The sequence below is a fragment of the Diceros bicornis genome, chromosome 1 (genome assembly GCF_020826845.1).
Source record: "Diceros bicornis minor isolate mBicDic1 chromosome 1, mDicBic1.mat.cur, whole genome shotgun sequence".
Lineage (NCBI taxonomy): Eukaryota > Metazoa > Chordata > Mammalia > Perissodactyla > Rhinocerotidae > Diceros > Diceros bicornis.
This window is the reverse complement of record NC_080740.1, coordinates 71111280-71126220: the sequence shown is the minus strand read 5'-3', so window position 1 is coordinate 71126220 and position 14941 is coordinate 71111280. Positions and strand designations below refer to the sequence as shown.

The 14941-nt window shown below is 45.7% G+C and overlaps 1 protein-coding gene across 1 annotated transcript in view; it reads right to left on the bottom strand.

Moving 5' to 3' along the window:
- LARP1 (La ribonucleoprotein 1, translational regulator) overlaps positions 1-13806 on the bottom strand; it is an 81998-nt gene extending 68192 nt beyond the window's left edge. The window contains exon 1 of the mRNA XM_058544678.1: positions 13723-13806. The gene's annotated coding sequence lies outside the window, so the exon portion shown is untranslated. The remainder of the gene's footprint in view (positions 1-13722) is intronic.
- Between the last annotated feature and the right edge of the window lie 1135 nt (positions 13807-14941).

The following is a 14941-nucleotide window of genomic DNA, read 5'->3' as shown; positions in this document are numbered from 1 at the left end:
AAATGTGGTCTATACACGCAATAGAATATTATTCAGCTTTAGAAAGGAAGGAAATTCTGCCACATGCTACAACATGGATGAACCTTGAGGACATTATGCTAAGACAAATAAGCCAGTCATAAAACAATAGATACTGCATGATGCTACTTATATGAGGTATATAAAGTAGTCAAATTCATAGAAACAGAAAGTAGATGGTGGTGCCAGGGGCTGGAGGAAGGGGGAAAGGGGGAGTTGTTTAATGAGTATAAAACTTCAGATTTGCAAGATGAAAAAGTTCAGTTTACAGCAACATCAATATACTTAACACTACTGAACTGCACACTTAAAAATGGTAAATTTTATGTTAGATGTCTTTTATTACAACAACAAAAAAGAACAAACAAAAAAAAACCAATACATTTTCCTGTAGACTTCCCTTCACTCCTTGAAAAACAGACTGTCCAGGATGATCCTATTTTTGTCAAATGTCCTTTTCTGTTCTAATATATATACATTATTATCATTAGGACATACACCGAAAGATAAGCAGTGGTTATTTCTGAGTACTGATTTTGTTCTTTTTGCCAATCTGTATTTTCCAACTTTTTTAAAGGAGTATTTTGTTACTTACTAAAACAACAACAAAAACTTCACCATTTCAGCCCCTGTGTTGATGTCTATAAAATTTACATACGTTGAATTCTTATTTTTGAGGTTTTATTTTATTTGTAATTAGAAATCACTGCTGGGGCCGGCCCCGTGGCTTAGCGGTTGAGTGCGCGTGCTCTGCTACTGGCGGCCTGGGTTCGGATCCCGGGTGCACACCGACGCACCGCTTCTCCAGCCATGCTGAGGCCGCGTCCCACATACAGCAACTAGAAGGTTGTGCAACTATGACATACAGCTATCTGCTGGGGCTTTGGGGGAAAAAAAAAGGAGGAGGATTGGCAATAGATGTTAGCTCAGAGCCGGTCTTCCTCAGCAAAAAGAGGAGGATTAGCATGGATGTTAGCTCAGGGCTGATCTTCCTCACACACACACACACACGCACACACAAAAGAAAAAGAAATCACTGCTAATAAGTAATTTTAAGATAATAATATTTCCTATGTAGGGCAAGCTTAACCTGTGCCAGACACTCGTCCTTTTCATGAATTATCTCATACAATAACCCTTTGAAGTAGGTACTATTATTAAACCTATTCTGCAGATGAGAAAACAGAGGTTGAGTAATGGGTGCAAACTCATTTAAAAATGTCAGAGCTATGTTCAAACTCACAGCAGTCTGATTCCAAAGCCTGTGTTATTGATAGCCTGGCTATTCTGCTAGACTCACATGACATACTTACCTGTCATCCTGTTCGTGGATCCCTTCAGCAGCCACGAACATAGAATTTATGTTACTTAAATTGTTCAAATAGCACCCCTACCACTCTCCTGATGGCTGTAGCATATTTGTTTCAAAGATAGGACAAAGGTCAATCTCCCTCCAGAAATCCCAAGCCACATAACATTCTAGGTGGGTACAGGCAGAGCTAATGAATAAGTCAATCCTGGGGACTCTAGTGGCCTGGGGTCATGGGACTGTACCCAGGACATTCACCCTCTTCATCTATATACTAACTTCACTGCCCACTACAACCAACCAGGACACACACCCACCTTCCAGCACCAACTTCAACCAGAGGGGACGGCAATGTGCAGATAGGCAAGGCCATCGAATATGGTTATTGTAAAATATGATTTACCTCAAAAGAATGATTATGATTATGTAATTAGATATTTTCATCTCTAAGGATCTCTGAGAGTCTTACAGATTATTTAAATATATATCACATACATTGCTGGAGACAGAATCTATAGTTTTAGAAGATAATTAAAATCCCTTCCCTTTTGGAATTAAGAGGATTGCCGATGGGATGAATAGTTATGTCCACCAGACCCAGGAATAGATCTAAACCTGGGAACCCCAAATGTAGGGCTGGAAAGGACCTTGAAGAGCAATTTGTCCAGGAAAGACAAATCAATATGTAATAAACATAACACCAATTTCAAGTCCCCCGCTCACAGCAGAACTTATTAATCAGTCACAGTGCTCTCCCCACTAACCCTGGACTCATCCTCAGAATTTTTCTCAACGTAACCCTCAGGTAGCCACCGCCACGTGATCAGAGTCGAACCCTATTTGCCATCCCGGAAATTAGTCCAGTCTCATCCTCCAATGTGACAGAGAGGGGACTGAAGTTTAGAGAGGTAAATTAACTTGCTCAAAGTGACGCAGCCGGTAATGCAAAGCTGAGGTTTCCAAACGTTCGCTTTTTTCTTTGTCTCCACCTCTGCCTCTGTGCTCTGTTCAAGATATACTTGGTGGATGATATGTATTGCACCAGATTCCTGTTTCTTGAAGGAGCTGTTGAGAATGCCTCTACCAACGATTTGCTGAGTGACAATGGGCCTGTTGCTTAACCTCTTTCAATATCAGGTGTTTTCAAGTTGAAAATGGAGACAGTAATCTGGGTTCATATTCCTGCCTCTCTTACTGGCTAGTTGGAGTGCTCTTTTGAGAAATGTGAGCTGCCGCTGAAATTTCTGACTGCAGGACAGGACCAGACGTTTTGAGAGCACCTTCTCTAGGCGACGTACTATGCTCCCGCTGCAGTGTGTCTTTGCCCTAGCCAGTGTAAAAATGAAGACAGACGTTGGCTGGCTATGGTGACCTGGCGATGGTAAGGCTACTTGGAAGGAGGTGGCATTTGAGCAAGATTTTGGAGAACAATAGGCTTAAATGTTTCTTTTGATTATAAAAGTAATATATGATCCTTACACAATTATTGGGAAAGACAGAATATCAAAAGGAAAAATCACTCCTATCTCCCTCATAAAGCATGTCAACATTTTGTTTGATTTTTCTCTTGCAATATTTTTTTACTCCATGCATAGGTGTTTGGTTTTTTTCCTCCTTTCACATGGCTGTTGTTAATTTATGCATATCATTTTATATTTTGATTTTTAAAAAGTTTTAATATACTATAAAAGTGCTCCGTAACCCAGTAATTCTACTCCTGAGAATAACCAACAGGAACGCATACATACACATGTTCACCAAAAGGCGTATGCAAGCAGCACTTTTCATAACAGCCCCAAACTGGAAACAACCTGAATATCCATCAACAGAATGGATAAATAAATTGTGGTATACTCACAAAATTGAAAGCTATACAGCGATGAAAATAAACTATAGCTACACATAGCAATGGGGATGAATCGCACAAATAAAATGTTGAGCAAAAGAAGCCAGATACAAAAGAGAACATACTGTATGATCCATTGATGTAAAGTACAAAACCAGGCAAAACTAACCATGGTATAAGAACTCAGGACAGTGCTTACCCATGGGGCCTTGGGTAGTGACTGGAAAGGAGCATGGGGTAGGGGGAGGGGGAAGCATCTGACTGTAGATTACACAGCATAAGCACTTGGTGAAAATGTATCAAGCTGTACATTTATGACTTGTGTACTTTTCTACACATGTGCCATAGGTCAGTAAAACACTAATTAATTAAGTAGTTGCAGGAAAATACATCCATCAGGCAGAGAGGGCCAAGAATGTCACTTTGGGCAGAGGGAACAGCATAAACAAAGAAAGTCTGAAGAGTGGGAAATGGAATACAATCCAGCTTGCTTGCAACATTGGTATTACAATATTTTGTGTAAACAAACCACCCAAAACTTAGGGCTTAAAAACAGTGACATTTATTCGCTCATAATTCTGAGAGTTGGCAATTTGGGCTGAGCTCAGCTAGATAGTGCTGCTAGTCTCATCTAAGGTCACTCATGCCGTTGTAGTCATGGAGATTGACCGGGGCTGGATAGTCCAAGGTCGCCTGTGCTGTTTACCCTTTTTGCCTGCCCTAGGTAAATGGATATGGGCCCTTTAAATATCCTTTTCCTTTGCCAGCTGGCAGGATACTCAGGTTTGTCAGTAAAGGGAGCTGGAGAGACAGTAAAACACAGGTTTTGCCTCTTGGTTTTGGTGTGCCAGCATACTAGCCTCCTGCAGTGGGTGTGGTTCCCCCGTGCCTGGCTCCTGCAGTGAATGGATTCTCCAGCATCAGGCTCCTGCAGTGCACAGCAGCCAGAAACACCTGGAAGCCAGCAGCTTCCCCAGGAATCCCTATGAAGTGATTTTGTTAGCACAGTATCTCTGGTGAGATATTTCCCTATGAATCGCTTTTCTGGTACCTAAGAAGGCACATTTCCAGCATCTTTCAGAGGATGATTTCTATGAAGTCCACTGGCCTGGCATGGTACCATGGCAACTTCTCTGCCATTTAGTGGGCCATGTTTTCTCCAATGAGATCTGGATCTCAGCCCTGGGGGCTCTTCCTTGGGTACTCTATGTCAGCTCTAGGAATAGTGGCTGCTCGTTATATCTACTACTCGTATATTCTTTAGAGTTCTCTTTACTTCTTATTAATCAGCCCCTTTTACTCCAACCCCGTGTTATAATAAATAATTCTTTATATTAAAATTTCCGTGTTCAAAGTACTGTGTGGTTTCTCGCTCCTGGTTGGACCCAGGCAGATCCTTGCCTTACTCATCTGTCAGGTGGTTGGTGCTCCCTGTTGGCTGTGCCTCTCTCTCCATATGTCTCCAGCAGAATAGGCTCAATTTTTTTTACGTGGCAGCTGGGTTCCAAAAGTGTGAGTGCTGAAAATGCAAGGCCTCTTGAGGCTTAGAGGCTCAGGCTTAGAATTCTCATTTGATTCTCCTTAATAGATTCTAGTTCTCTGCTGAAACTCTCCATCTTCTCATATGATTTCTTGAATATATTAATCACATATCTTTTAAAATCCATGTCATATAGTGCCAATATCTGGATCTTCTGTGGGCCTATTTCTATTGCCTATTTTTTCTCTTGGTTTTCAGCCATTTGGTTTTGTCTACTGAGACATCAGGTAAGTTTTGATTGAATGCCAGATATTGTGTATGAAAAAATTATAGGAAAATTTGAGGTCCTGAAAGGTATAATCTTCTTTCCGAGAGATTTTTACTTTTTCTTCTAGCAGGCATTTAAGCCTAAATCCTGTAAGGGATTGAATCAATTAGATGTTAGTCTTCAGTTTTGTTGGGGCTGGTCTATTTCTAATTCACCTCTACTTGTAGGGTACTGCCCTTTGGGGGTTCCATTTGAAAGCCTGGAGTTACCAGGGCCACTCCTCTTTGGTGGACCCTGAAATCCAATGTTTATACTCCAGCTTCATACACCTCCAGATGCTCTGCCCAGCTTCTTCTCCATCTCTTGAGAAACAGCATATGCCTGAAGGGTAAAGTGGCAGCTGAATGTGGGGCTTACCCCTCTGCATTTCCCTTATCTCTGGAATCTTGGCCCCTCAGGCCCTTTTTGCTTTGGTAGTTCTCTAATGCCTTCAAATACACATACACACACACACACACACGCATACACACACACACACACAAATTTATTTTGTTCAGCTCTTTTAACAATTCTCAGTGGGAGGGCTGTTCTTCAACAAGTCAGTCCATAATTATTGAAAGTAAAAGACCCTTGCGTACCTAACATTTATGTTATATTTTTCAGTGGGCAGGAACCATGCCTTATTCCTCTCTGTAGTGCCAGGGCCTCCCTTGCTTTAAGTTCTTAATAGATACCATTTGAATAAATGGATAACAGTTTGTAAATTGCTTTCACTTTCCTAACCTTAAACCATAGGCAGAGAAGGAATTACCTTTCTATAGTCCTCGATATTGGACCCAGAGACTTTCCCAAAGGTTCCTGACTAAGGCCCACTAAGAAGTTAGTGACCTATCTGGGCCTTGAATCGAGAACCAGAACAGTGCCTTTCCCCACTCTGCTAGATTACACTATAATAGAACGGTCAAGTGTCAAGGAGACCTGAGTTTAAATCCCAGTTCCGCCACTTACTAACTGTGTGGCCTTGGACAGTTTACATGAATTCTTGCAGCTTTAGATTCCTCACCTGGTAAAGTGGAGATGATAATAATAGGAGCTACTCAAGACAGTGCTGTTGTGAAGACTAAAGTGAGCCAATGTGTATAGAGTACTTGGCAGAGTCACTGGATCTGTAAATAGGAGTTATTATTTAAGGGAGCATCAGCAAGGTGAACAAGGTGCCTTATTTCTATGAGTTTCAGAGCTAGTGCAGCAACCAATGTTATCTCACCACCTTCCCTCCCCGAGGGCTGGGGCTCTACTCATGGAGGATCATGGTTCTCTTTATGCAAAATACCCAGCCTAAGTCCTGCTGATTATCTCATACCCATGAAGGCAAAGGTAGAGGGTAGTCCTTACTTCTTAGGGGTCTGCCTGCTTCCCTCCTGCTGAAGGCCTCCCTGTAGTCTGGGGTGGATGGAGAATCAGCAGCTCTGATGTCAGGAGAGCAGGGCTGAAAGACCCCAAATCTTTCTCTCCCATTAGTCCCCAAACAAGTCCACATGGCAGAGTAGTTAAGAGCACAGAATCCAGAGAAAGACAGATTTGGGTTCTAATCCTAGCTCCACCACTTCCCAGTTCTGGGATCTTGGCTAAGTCCCTTAATTTCCCTGACTCAATTTCCTCGTCTGTATAATGGAGTTGATAATAGTACCTACTTATAGAGCTGTATGAAAGATTAAACGAGGCTCAATGAATAGTACCTCTTATTTTTTTCTCCTGTTATTTTCCCCCTAGAATATACAAGTCAGAAGGAAACAGTACAGTTTGAACTAGAACCTGTGTCTTCAGACTCTCTCTCTCCCCACCTTTGCCCACACCACCCCTAAAATTACTTGTGCTTTGGGGTTAAGGCAGTGCTTCCCCACTTTTTCCATCACAGTATACGATAACACATGGATGCCCCCCAGGGCTAAACTAATGAGGCTGTTTGAGGCCTGCAGGTGACTGTCCCATCAGAGTTGGGGGCTCTGGCTGCCTCAGGCTCCACCTGGCCACTTGACACTTGAGGGCTCTATATCTCAGCCACTTATAACCTGTCACTGTCCCCCAGCTGGGGACCTATGGGTGTAGGTGTTGACAACCTCTGGTAAGAGCCAGCATTGCATTGCCCAGAAGTGACACATTAACCCATTGTTGGTAAATCAGTCCTGAACCAGCTACTCAGTCTCCCGGTGGGAGTCCAGAGGCCAGAGCCCAGAACACCGAGATTGGCAAGAAAATCAGATGTTGGCTCCTGTCCAGGCTCTGCCTCAAACTCGGGTGACCTTGGGCAAGTCATTCCCCTTTTCTGGGCTTTACTTTTCTGTCTGAAGCAGAAAGGAGTTATACTAGAGGAAAGATCCACATGGTCCCTTCTAGCTCTGATAGTCTAAGAATCAGAGATTCTATGACTTCCTCATCGCTCGGCAGTCTTCTGTTCCTAGGGACCTGGCTCCTGTCTCTGGTTCGAATAAGCATAGCAAATGGTAGACTCTCTCCGACTGCGCAGGTGCTCCCAGCTCTCTCCAGAAAATAACCTGTCTGGCACAGACAGAGGGCAGAGCCATACCTGTCCCCTGCCCCCGTCAACAGAGCTCCTCTGAGTCCTCTGCACGTTCAGCTTCCCCCTGCCCACCACGACAGCGTCTGGGAGAGATGCTTTCCTAGTTTCCTGAATCATCCCTTCTTCCCACAGCTCCCAGGTCTTGCACTATTGTTTGGGCTCATGCAGAAGGAAGAGAAGACTCCAGCAACAGGAGCGCAGCAGCCTCCCTGCAAGAGGAGGTAGGGATGCTGGGGACAGGGCGGGTGTAGGGAGGCTGGAGGCCGGTCCTGGGTTGCCGTGCTCTGGAGGCTGGACTTGGCCTTGTGTGCAGTGAGGAGACACCACGGGCCTTGAAGCAGAAGAAGGACATGGTCAGAACGTGTTTGGGCTCCATGGAAGGCAGACTGGAGCAGAGAGAGAGACGGGGGACTGTTAGAGAAACGCAGGCCAGAGATAACAACGTGTCAGTAGGGACAGCAAAGAGGAGGTCTTTAGGAGGTCAACTGGCAGAATGGGTGACTGATCGATTGGCTGTTCAACCACAAATGTGACTGCATCCCTGTGCTGGGCGACTGGGATTATATGTCATGGGATAGAGGGAATACTGGTTTGTTTGTATGGAGAGAAAGACCCCAAGAGAGAGCTGAGAAAACAGTCTCAGGTGTAAAGACAAATACATTAATATCTCTTCAATAGTTCTTTATATTTATTTCTTAAAACTTTCTCTCATTTAGTCCTCTCAACACCCATGTATCATTGCCTCTGTATTACAGATGAGAAACTTGTAGTAGTGGCAGAACTAGGACCTTGAATTCAGGTCTCCTGACTCTTGGCCGCTGCTCCCCATCTCCCAGCCCCTCACTCCTCCACCCCCTGCCAACCCCTGCCCCTGCTGCCTCCGGGAAGCCACAGGCAACCCTGCCACCAAACAGCAGTGTGCCTCCAGCAACCCTTCACTGCTCTCGGCCTTGGCTTTGCCATTCAGACACAAACAGGTGAACCCTTTTTTACAAAGGAATCTTATATGAACCACCAAAATGAACTGAAAAAAGAACCTACTCAGGCTGAGGCAGAGGTGCTGGATTCAGAGGCTATCTGGCTGGACACTTATCCTGCATGCCTCTACCATTTGGCAGCCTCCATAACACTCCAGAAACCCCGGGGTTCCATGGCCCACAGTTTGCAAACCACTGGACTGGCCGACTCCTTCCTGAACATCCTAGAGTGAAAGATTCTCAGCCTGGGTCCACAGAGAAAATTTAGGGTGTCTCTGAACTTGGATGGAAAAAATTCTATCTTTATTTTCACTAACCTCTAACTCAAGTTAAATGCTTTGTTGCATTACTAATGTAGGCAGTGACCACAGTAATATTGACAGCTCCTGTGACTGTGTCACCAAAAGAAATCAGATTATAGTTATTATATCAGCTGCCAGATTTCATTTTTAATGTATTGATAAAGAAGTACATATTATTATATCATAAAAATTTTTTTAAATATCTTGATAACTGTATTTTACTTTGATTGGTTTCCTTTGTAGTCCTATGTATTTTGTTTTATGCATTTAAAAACATTCTGAGAAGGGGTCCATAGGCTTTACCAGATTGCCAGAGGAGTCCATGGCATCAATAAGGTTAAGAACCCCTGTCCTAGGACTTCTCTTCCAGAACAGAGGGGGCTGGTGTGTTTGTTGAAGCCAGCCAAAAGAGGGTATGTAGGGCCTGGCATCCCTGGAGGCCACATGCTCCAATGTATACTCTCTGAGCCCGAGGAAAATGAGACAGGAAACTGGGGCAGGAGCAAAGGGATTCGGAGAAGTGGAGCAGGAGCCAACAGGCCAGGCTGGCAGGGCTCAGTCTAGTGGGACAGAACCGAATTCCTTAACCCCCACCCCAGCCAGGCTTCTTGGGGGTGCAGGACTCCTGGGTCCTAGTCTTGCTTCTCATTTCCCCTCGCAGTGTCAGTTTTCTTCTCTGAGCCAATATAGTAGAAGCAACAGTGGCTTCAAGGTCGAGAGAGACCCTGCTTCTGGATCTGACTCTGCCTTGCCTTGCTGAGTGACTTTGGGCAAGTCATCTCCCCTTCCCAGGCCAGTTTTCATATCTGTGTAATTCCTGGCGTAAGTACTGCTACAACCCGTGCCGTGCCCACAGTAGAAATTGTTGACAGATCTCAGTGTTTGATCATTCTGTGCCCCTGTGTAGCTTCAGAAGCCTTTTCAACACTCTTCCAATGGACTGAAATCAGCAAATGAAATGAAATGTATTTGCTATTATTGGACGAGATGATCTACGCATTTCCATCTCTACCAGTCCATGGCTCTAAAGATCTGACCTCAGAAACCCAAGTAAGACTCTTGATAGATGACCTATAAAGCATAGCTATTTCTGACCCATAGATGTGTATGTGTGTGTGTGTGTGTAACAGAGAAAGAGAGAACATTCTCAGCTGGGCTGTAGATTTTCTCTCATGCACCCAATAGCAAAAATGGGGTCAGAATAGGACACTCAGATGCCGAAATCTGAATCAGGCTTCCTGGAACAGATGAACACAGGCGCATGGATGTCAGACTCTTTGACCAAAGTGTTGGAAATGGGCATCACTCCAGGACTGTCCAGGCCCTACCTGTCCCCAAATGTCTCATGTCACGAGGAACATCAGACATGCAGTGCAGTGGAATGATGATGACAAAGAGTAAACAACACTGGCCACTCCTGATGTAATTTACACAGACTCAGATCACACACAGCCAGGCGGCCAACATGTGGACACATTGGTGACTTGTGGTTTCTCCCCTCAGCAGCATAGAAAGCCACTTAAGAAGTTATTTCAGAGTGTTAACTAGCCCAGGTTACAGCTAACCTGGTGCCATAGACAGGTGCCATAATTTACTTAAAGTCATAGCCAGTTCAAGTGCTAGGACTAGGGCCCAGGTCTCCATAGGCTTGCAGGGCTGGGCTGGTATCATAAACAAGAAAGTGGGAGCCAGCCCTGATGGCCTAGTGGTTAAAGTTTGGCATGTTCCGCTTCAGTGGAGTGGGTTCAGTTCCTGGGCACGGAACCACACCACTTGTCTGTCAGTAGCCATGCTGTGGTGGTGGCTCACGTAGAACTAGAAGAACTTACAATTAGAATATACAACTATGTACTGGGGCTTTAGGGCAGGGGAAAAAAAAGGGACAGAGAGAGGAAGATTGGCAGCAGATGTTAGCTCAGGGTTAATCTTTCCCAGAAAAAAAAAACAAAGTGAGTTGGGTGGGTAGTAGGGAGTGCTGGGGACCGTGGCAAACTAGAGGTCACATGCCCTGTTAAAGACAGCAGCTGATAATTAGTTCAAGCTGATTGTTGGCATATGAGAATGCAGACCGATAGTGCTACATCTTCCTTCTGATTTTTAAAGAGAAGTCAGAATCTAGATTTTTGTATTAAATAGCCCCATTTTCAAAGGTTGTCATCTAAATTTTTAAAATGTTAAAAAAAACACACAAAACACTGTGTAGACCAAACAAAATGCCTCTGGGGACTTTGGTATTTGGTCTAATTTGCAACTTCTGGTGGAAGGGGTAAGAGCTCAGGCTCTGGGTTTAGATGTACAAAGATTCTAATCAGAGTTCTGCCATTTGTTAGCTGAGCAATCTTATTCAAGACTTGTAGCCTCTCTGAGCCTCAGTGCTCTCATCTGTAAAATGGGAATAATAAAATGGGCTACTGTGAGGATTAAATGAGGTAATGAACTGAAAACCCCCAGCAAAATCATTAGATCACAGTAGGTGCTCAATAAATGTAGCTCCTCCACAAAGTGCCTCTAAGCTTCGTAGTGACTGGAGGAACCCCCAACCCCCACTGCACCCCAGTCCATCCACCTCAAACTTACTTTTCTGCAAGGTTTGGGTGCTCAGTGTCCATGGACACCCTAACTCAGATATCCAAGGCCCTCAAACATGCTCACACACCCTGCATTCACCCTTGGGAGTATTTTGAGATGCCAGGGCTGGTTACCAAGGAAAGACGTTCAGGAAGCTTCCCTGGGCTGCAGCTGCAACCTTCTAGTGTTGGTTAGAAGAGAAGCCTGGCCAGAGCAGGGGGCTGGCTAACAGGGGGGCCTTCACAGCCTTAGAATTTTTCAACTTGCATTTCCTTAGCTCATGTGCACACACATGCACGTACATACACACTCTCATGTGCCATCTGCCCAAAGCCTGGACGAGAGCGGCTACCCATCCTGTTCCTGGGAAACTTCTGTTCTAGCTCTCCCTCCACCGCATTCTCCCACAGCCTTGCTGGGAGGAGGTGGGGCACCATCATGACCCTTGAACCAGCATTCCCTGAGATTGATTTGCTCAGCAGGGAGCTGCAGGAGAGGGGAGAACAGGGCGAGGAAGCTCAAATGGCTGAATGGAAGGGGCTGTACCTTGACTGGCCCCTGAAGCAAGGAGTAGCAACAGCCCCTGCCCTCAGCAAATGGACTGGTTCCCAAGCACTTGCTCATCCAGCGCCTCCCAAGAGCCTCTTGCGGCCCCAGATGGTGGCAGGGGTGTGAGAGACCCCATTTCACAGATGGGGAAACTGACCCGGGCGTCATGCCCTGAATCAGCTAATTCAGCCCACTCGAGTCTCCAAGGATCAGAAGCCTCCGGATCCGGGAATCTCTAGCGGAGCACATATGTGGGTTCTGAGGCCCTGTTCTAAGCCGAACTCCAACTTAACGACAACATGGGCTACCACTTAGTCAGCACGTTTCACAGACCCCCCCCACCACATTTCAGAGTCTAGAAGAGAGTGAGACATAGAAAAGTGACTTACACCCAAAGTCACCAGTAGGTCTTACAGCCTGTATTTGAACCCAAGATGGTCCGACTCCAAAGTGCCCGCTCTAACCACATATACTGCCTCATGCACGAGTGCCACATTCTAGGCCTGAGTTTCGGTTCCAAGATCATCAGAAAATACCATGACTCAGTGAGCTGTTTTCTCTTGCTTTTTGTTTTTATGAGTCTACATTGCAAAAAGTCCCAATAAATGGTATTTTAAAAAAGTAAAAGAACTTAACAAGCAGCCACAATTCCATCATAATCTAGATAATTCTTTATCACAGAGGTCACATTTTATAAAACATTCATTGATTCTAAAATGCATGTTTATGTTTTCTTTCAATCTTTGAATTTGGAATGCATTTTAAAACTTGTGGACTCTAAGCTTCCATGAAATACACTATTTTATTGGGCCTAAGGATAATCCTGGTAGGCAAGCATAGCCAAGATTACAATCCCCATTTTACAGCTGGGAAAACTGAGGTTAAAAGAGGTAGTGAACTTGCCTGTAGTCACAGAGCTAGTCAGTGCCGATTAGTCCTATCTTCTGATTCCCAGCACAAGCTGGTCGACCGTATACTCCTGCCTCCAGGCCCTGCGCTCACACCTACCACCACCCACTCTTCACCACCCCCACCCCCACCCCTGCCACCCCCTAGCAGAGGCCTGAGGGAAACCTTGGCTCCCCCATCCAGGATTCCCACCTCAGTCAGAGGGGCATGAACCCAGTGTGGGAACTCCTAGGAGCAGTCCAGCCCCATATAGGAAGTTTTCAGGCCAAAGGATCCCACTTTCAAGAACGCATCCCATGTATCGTAGAGACCAAAGCCGGGCTTGGGGTGTGAAGGCAGTATTTCTGCCTGGTGCCTTCATAAACCATGCAAGCGAGATCTAGGGGCTCCCACCTACGGCCCCCATTCTCTGCAAATTACTCACAAGTGGCCTATTTCTTGTATTTCAAAAGGCCAAATGAAAATCAAATATTGACTCTAGATAAGCTCTCACAGACAGACTAAAACACCACATTTCTTTGCTTTTGGTTAAACTTACATCAGCTCAGTGGTAACGCCATGGTTTGCTCTTGCTGACCAGAAAACACGAATTGGCGATCGTAGGGTCCCAATTAACACAGACGTGGAAAAACCGATTAACAACTTATTATGCAACAGGTACAGCTTGGCAGACAAAAATCTTTCAAAACAAGGAGGGTGACAGCGGAAAATAATAAAAAGGGGAAAGCTGATGTGGAAGTTTGAGCTCCTCATTTTCCCAGATGGGGAACATGAGGCTCAGAGAGCTAGAGGGACTAGCTCAATGTCACACAGCAGGGCTGGAACCAGCACCCAAGGTTTCTGCCCCTTAGGGGAGGCATCTTCCCACCACCCTGCTGTGCTGAGGTTCAAGAAGCCCAGAGTGTCAGGACTCACCGGGGTTGCTGAAGGGGGTCAGGACAGGGAAATGGCTTCTCCCTGGCACCTGTGGACTCCTTCCTGGCGGGCAGCTGCCAAGGCCACGCTGCCTTTCCTCCCTGGGTGTCTGCCAGGGCAGCGAGGCATGGGAGCCTCCTGGACAGCTGGCTCTGAGAAAGGTGAAGGAGGCCTCTCTGAAGAAAGCACCCTCCAGGACACAGAGTGACCAGGCCCCAGGTCAAGGTGTGGCCCTGGAGGGCTTACTTACATCTAGCTTGCACAGCTGCCTCCGGGCACCCACTCGGGAGCTCTCCGGGTCTCCTGGCTGGTTTTCCTGCCAGCCGCTGGGTGCCTTTAAGAGAATGACTGCAGTTCATTGGCTGAGCAAGGCTCCCCCTACCTCTTTACCTGAGCAGGTGAGAGCTGCTAGGCTAGGGCCAGGCAGGGGACTCAGGTGAGTAAACACACCGTGGCAACCAGCTGACTCTCCCCTCCTCCACAGCCCCGGGCCTGCGCTTCCGTCCTCACCCCTGCCCCCAACCCTGGAGGTGAGCTGGGAGTAAAGAAAGGGCAAAACATTCTGCAAAGTGCCTAGCGCTGTTCAGTTCACAAAGCTGCATTATCTCACAGCAACCTCAGACCAGAGGTATTAGTGCGTCTTCTCTTTGACTGGAGAAACTGTCCTTGGAGGGGTGAAACAGCTTGTCCAGCTCACATAGCTCTCAGAAGGAAGGCAGACAGAGTAGGAGGGTGTGAGGGCCCAAACCCGAGACTCCTGCTTTTGACTTCCCTTACAGTGCTACTGGACCACCCGCCTCCCTCTCTGTGAAGCCTCTGGCAAGTCACTCATTGCCTCAGTTTCCACATCTGTTAAATGGTGCAGTCATTCTTGTATGTGAGTCTGCACTCACTACAGTCACGCATAGCTTAACACAGGGGATACATTCTGAGAAATGTGTCTGTAGGCAATTTCCTCATTGTGTGAACGTCATAGAATGTACTTATACAAACCCAGATGGTATAGCCTACTACACACCTAGGCTGTTTGGTACTAATCTTATGGGGCCATTGTAGTATACATGGTCTGTCGTTGACCAAAACATTATTATGTAGTGCATGACTATATTGAGTGTATCTTGGACTTAGACCTGAAAAGGACTTTGGAGATTATCTAGTCCATCCGTTCCTTTATCAGGCATTCATTCATTCAACAGGCATTGTTATTCAGCAACTATTC